This window comes from Arachis stenosperma, chromosome 3, assembly GCF_014773155.1.
Source record: "Arachis stenosperma cultivar V10309 chromosome 3, arast.V10309.gnm1.PFL2, whole genome shotgun sequence".
Classification (NCBI taxonomy): domain Eukaryota; kingdom Viridiplantae; phylum Streptophyta; class Magnoliopsida; order Fabales; family Fabaceae; genus Arachis; species Arachis stenosperma.
In genome coordinates this window covers 59,320,053-59,326,249 of record NC_080379.1, presented here as the reverse complement: position 1 = coordinate 59,326,249, position 6,197 = coordinate 59,320,053, and the positions used below count along the sequence as shown (strand labels likewise).

The 6,197-nt window shown below is 36.0% G+C and overlaps 1 non-coding gene across 1 annotated transcript; it reads left to right on the top strand.

Moving 5' to 3' along the window:
* The first annotated feature begins 367 nt into the window (after positions 1 to 367).
* On the top strand, positions 368 to 471 carry LOC130972196 (small nucleolar RNA R71). Its single transcript, XR_009083390.1, has one exon. It is a non-coding gene; the product is annotated as a small nucleolar RNA R71 (small nucleolar RNA).
* Positions 472 to 6,197: the final 5,726 nt, after the last annotated feature.

Below are 6,197 nucleotides of genomic sequence, written 5' to 3'. Positions count from 1 at the left end.
AGGGTTCTCAAGATCATAAGCTTCTTCTTCAGAAGATGCTTCTTTAGTACTGTTGGATGCATTTTGCAATCCATTTAGACTTTGAAAAATCATATTGACTTGTTGAGTTAATATTTTGTTCTGAGCTAACATGGCATTCAGAGCATCAATTTCAAGAACTCCCTTCCTCTGAGGCGTCCCATTACTCACAGGATTCCTTTTAGAGGTGTACATGAACTGGTTATTTATAACCATTTCAATGAGTTCCTGAGCTTCTGCATGCATTTTCTTCAGGTGAATAGATCTGCCTGCAAAATGGTCTAATGACATCTTAGACAATTCAGACAGACCATCATAGAATATATCAAGGATGGTCTATTCTGAGAGCATGTCAGAAGGACACTTTTTGGTCAGTTACTTGTATCTTTCCCAAGCTTCATAGAGGGATTCACCTTCTTTCTGCCTAAAGGTTTGAACATCCACTCTAAGCTTGCTCAGCTTTTGAGGAGGAAAGAATTTGGCTAAGAAAGCCGTGACCAGCTTATCCCAAGAGTTCAGGCTATCTTTAGGTTGAGAGTTCAACCATATTCTAGCTCTGTCTCTTATAGCAAAAGGGAAAAGCATAAGCTTATAGACCTCGGGATCAACTACATTGGTCTTAACAGTATCACAGATCTGCAAGAATTCAGTTAAGAACTGAAAAGGATCTTCTGATGAAAGTCCATGAAACTTGCAATTCTGTTGTATCAGAGAAACTAATTGAGGCTTGATGTGTATTTTTGGAGAACGAATTCCCAACACACAAACCTGACCAGCAAGTGTACCAAGTCACATCAAGTAGTAATAACTCACAAGAGTGAGGTCGATCCCACAGGGATTGATGGATCAAGCAACTTTAGTGGGTGATTAGTTTAGTCAAGCTAACATTGGTGATTTGAGTAAAATTGAGTAACAGAAAGGAAATTGCAAGGAATTTAAAATGTGGAAGGTAAATTGCAGTAAAAGTAAATTGCAGAAATGATAAATTACAAGTAACTTAAAGTGCAAGAAATGTAAATTGTTTGAAGAATAAAAGGATTTGGGTGCTGGGATTCAGAATTTAACAAGAAGATGTAAATTGAAGCAGATCTGAAAGCTATTACACGAAAGAATTCAATTCAGTAGCAAAACAGAAAGTAAATTTGCTTAAAGAAAGAAACAGCAAGGAAACTTAGCTCAATTATGAAATCCTAACGAGAAATTGAAGATCGAAGAAGAGAAATGAGATTAGAAAGCAGATCAAGATCTCAATTGCTCTCTTGATCAAGCAGAAAGGTAATTACAAAAGAAATAAGAAGGAAGACAGTAAATGAAAGTTAAATCCAATTCTCCAATTCCCAAAACAGAAAAGTAAATATTGTAGGAGACAAAAATGAGAACAGAAAACTAAACTCAAATCTAATTCTTAGAATAATTGAGAAGAGAGGTAAAAGATGATTCTCAAACTTAAAATCAATGAAGCACTTCAATTTCAATTCAAATTCCAAGAATAGATAGCAGAAGTTGTAGAAGAAAATGAAAATGTAGAAAGAAAAACTCAGATCCAAATTCCAACTCCCAAATACAAAATGAAAGCTAAAAGAAAGCTCCTACTACTATTGCTCCCTATTGGAGCTAGCTTCCTCTTTCAAGAATGAGGATGATGCCTTATATAGGCTTTACAAAATAAAAATGAAAAATGAAATTGAAATTCTAAACAAATTACAATTAAAATGAATTCCTAAGCTAACTGATCCTTGTACCTTTTGAGTGGTGTCATGAGTTCTTGCTTTTGGGCTTGTAAATTTTGGTGAAGGGTTGATTTTAATTTGATTTTTGGACCATGGGTCACACTCCCAGGGCAATGCTCGGTTCGTGCAATGAGCAGAGCTTTGGTGTGCCTGGCCAAGTCCCTTTGTGCGTGACAAGAATTTCTTAACAAGGGAGGTAGCACTCTTGGCAAGAGCGCAGCTTCCTCCTTGTCCTTAGTGAAACTCGAAGTTCGAACTCTTGGGGATGCACTAGCAAGCTTTTCTTTTTTTATTTTTCTTGGAGAGTAGCCCGATAAAGCTCTTGGCAAGAGCTGAGCTTTGAAACTTTGCCATGCTCCCATATTAGCTTGTAGCGCTCCTTTGCTTTGGAGTGAGCCCCAACTTCGAACCTTGGTAGAAGCATTGGCTGATTTTTTTACTTATTTTTTATCCTTAAAGATGCCTTTCACTCGTGCCCCAATTTCATGCCAAATATGGATTTCCATATATCTTTGGAAAGCTCTGAATGTCAGCTTTCCAATGCAACTAGAAACACATCAATCGAACATCTATAGCTCAAGTTATGGCCCTTTGAAAAAGGCATGGTCATGCTGTGAACGCCCAGATTTAACTTAGCGAAATTTCTTGCTACCAAGCTCATTTTTCTTGTACGAAAAAGCTAGGTTCATGGGGAGAGCCGAGCTTTGAGTGCTGATTGCCACTCTCCCTTGATTTGGTCATGGGCCACGCTTTTAAAAGCGTGGCCTAAGGCTCCAAAGTGTGCTCTAACTTCAAAGTGTGCCCCAATATTCTTTTTTCTCCTTTTTAGCTTATTGTGTGCTTCTTTGCTTCTTTTTCTTCTTATTTCCTACAAGATTTATAAAATTAAAAGATCAAGGAAATATACCATTTAAGCACAAAAGCATTCAATATTTAAGCACAAATCATCAATTTCTTGTATGAAAAAGCATAGAAAAACATGACATGATGACATGTCATCAAGGCTTTAGCTCAAAGTTGTTTGCTCCAATGGCAGGGATTGAGATGCTTCTTCCATGGAAGTTGGAATTTGGTGCAGTGAAGTCACCAAGCATCTTCCTTGCATTGTTGTTGGGTTCGGCCATTACTTCTTTTTCGAGATTCTCTGTAAGGTTTTCTTTGGATTGTTGTGCTTTAACTTCTCTTAACTTCTTCTTCAGAGTCCTTTCAGGTTCAGGATCTGCTTCAACAAGAATATCCTTGTCCTTGCTCCTGCTCATATGAAAAAGAAGAGGGCAGAAAAGGAAGAGGGATCCTCTATGTCACAGTATAGAGATTCTTTTATGTAAGTAGAAGAAGAAAAGAATAGAAGAATGATGTAAAGAGAAAAGATGAAGAATTCGAACACAGAGAGGGAGTGAGGGTTCGAATTATAAGAAGAAAATAACTAAATAGAAGAAGATGAGAGAGAGAGTTTTCGAAAATAATGAAAAGAAAAATAGGGTGAATAGTTATATTCATTTTATTTTATTCCTTAGTGATGAGCGGATATTTTATACACTTTTTGGCATCATTTTCATATAGTTTTTGTTATGTTTTGTTTAAGTTTTATTATATTTTCATAAGTTTTAGTGAAAAATTCACATTTTTAGATTCTAATTTGAGTTTGTGTGTTTTCATATGATTTCAGGTATTTTTTGGCTCAAATTGAAGAGTTTGGCCAAAGTCCGATTCAGAGGCAAGGAAAGCGTAGCAGATGCTGTCAAATTCTGACCTCCGTGCACTCAAACGAGCATTTCTGGAGTTACAGAAGTCCAAATGACGCATTATCAATGGCGTTGGAAAGCTAACTTCTAGAGCTTTCCAGCAATATATAATGATTTATATTTTCTTCGAAGGAGCCTGCCCATTCTGGGTGTTGAACACTAAGGAGCTACCTACTAGCTAGCGTTCAATGCCGCAAAGGAGCCGCAAAGCTGGCGTTGAGCGCCGACCACCCCCTAGTGGGCGTTCAACGCCCAACACAAGCACAATGCAGTGCCAATCACCTCCCTTATGGGCATTCAACGCTCATTCCTCCAAGTGAACGCCAAGCTCAGCCCAAGAACCCAACTCAAGTGGGCCTACAAGTGGATTTTCGCACCTCTAGTCTATTCTATCATACTTTTTATACTTCTTAGTTACTAGGTTATTATATATAGAACAAAGATCACCCATGTTAGAAATCTTTGTCCATTCAAACCTTTTACTATTGTTTTCTATACAGTATGAGCCACTAACCTCCTAGGTTAAGGTTAAGAGCTCTGCTGATTCTTATGGATTAATAATATCATTGTTCTATTTCAATCTATGCTTGATTCTATTCTAAGATGTATCTTCATTCTTCATCCTAATGAATTGGGAGTATAACTTGTCCGTCATCTCTATTCTACATGGGTTCTTGCGAGTCCTTAATGGGATAGTATTGAACCACAAGCTTGATTATACATCTGTTAGACGACTAATCCACGACTTTGTTGGGGACTTGGAGACATCAGTTTAGCTGAGGTACGAGGCGATTAGGGCCTTTGTGGTATAGACTAGAATCATGGTGCAGCGTTTTCTGATTCGGAAGATCCGACCTTGTCTGTGACATTTTAAGTAAGATCACCAAGGGAATAGACTACAGGAGCTTCACCCCCGTTCAGATTGGATGACCACTGACCTGGCGTTTGATCTGAAGCAGAGGAGATTAATGACCACTGACCTGGCGTTATTCACTTACATCCTGCCATGGAATAAATCATCAGAAGTTGAAGTATACAGTGAGAAAAGTTGATCCAGAAGGAGGAAGCATCTCCAAAGCCTCAACCGTTCTCTCATCACTGATTTCACACCAATTAAGTAACTCTATTTTTATTCTATTTTTATGCGTTTTACACAACAACTATCTTTTCTTTCCACCTGACTAAGATCTACAAGGTAGCCACTGCTCAATCCGACAATCTCCGTGGGATTCGACCCTCACTCACTTGAGGTATTACTTGAACGACTCGGTGTACTTGCCAGTCTCTCCATGAGCGTTACGCATCGCCGTCCTCATGGGGGGACCTTTCTTTCGGCCTCCAGTGAGCGTTACGCATCGCCGTCTCCACTGAGACGTGCCTATAGTATTAAGTGAGCATTACACATCGCCATCCTCACTAGACATTTGGGACTAAGGCCCAAACAGCACTCAATTTCTTTTCAATCTTTGCTCTCTACTCTACTACAGTAGAGATCTCTTTAATTAATACCTTCTTTTCTGTTTGCTCTACTGTGGCAGATGTTTATTATAATCTTTTCAGTCACTGCTCTCTGCTCTTCTGTGGCAGAAATCCTTTTATTTAATACATCTTTCTCTTTTTGTTCTTTTTCTTTTCTTTTCTTTCTCATCCTTCTTTTTTATTTTCTTACTTCTTTTCTTTATCTCTTCTTTTATTTCCTATCACTCCATAATATAAATTATCTTTGCATTATTTACTTCCCTCTTCCTAAGTGTCTTATGAAAAAGAATTATAAAGTACTTTAATTAAGTATGCGTTCTTTAAAGCTTTTAAATCACTATGTTTGCTCTTCTCTGACTTATAATAATATTAATAATATCTACTAGATAATATTTTTAATAAAATAATAATAAAAATAATATAAATAAGATATTTTAAATGATAAATAAATAATATTTATATCTATTCATACAAATTTAGTTTCACAAAGCTTTTATTCATAAACTCTTGTTATCTATGTTTTAAATCTCAAGCTTTTAAATATTTTATTTTTAAATCAAAATTTTTATAAAATTATATTTGGAACCTCACTTATCTCAGTATTTATAAAAATAACCCTAAAATTTTATAAAATACCCATTTTTACCCCTGTATTTTATTTATTACCCAAAATACTCGAAAACTTATATAATTACAAATTGTTCCTCGATTTTTATATATAAATACAATGTTATCCTTCAAAAATAAAATTTAATTACTAATCTTTCACTTATACCAAAATCGTAACCCTTAACCTTTCTCTTTCAGAATATTACTTGTATTTTAATCCGGTTTCGAGTTTTTGGTTACCGATTCTTTGTAACTTTTAATTTAATCTCTCGGCTATCAAATCTCACCAATTTTATCTCAAAATACCGTACCACAACAGCCCCAAAATCACCAAAACACTCCTAGCTAGATATTCATACATAGCTAGCCCAAAATCTCAAGCAAACAACTGTAATTTGACATAAATTTAATCAAACTCAAACAATAATCAATCAAACCAATATTCACTCATCCAATTCAATTTTAATGATTATAAAATTACCAAATCCTACTTCCATACGGAATCAAAACAATGAAAATTTTAGAAAAGTTTTTTGATCGAGCTGTTAAAGAAGAAAATGTTAGAATTGGCTACTCCGCCTCTGGGGTTTCTTCAGCCGAACTTTGCATGGAGGAA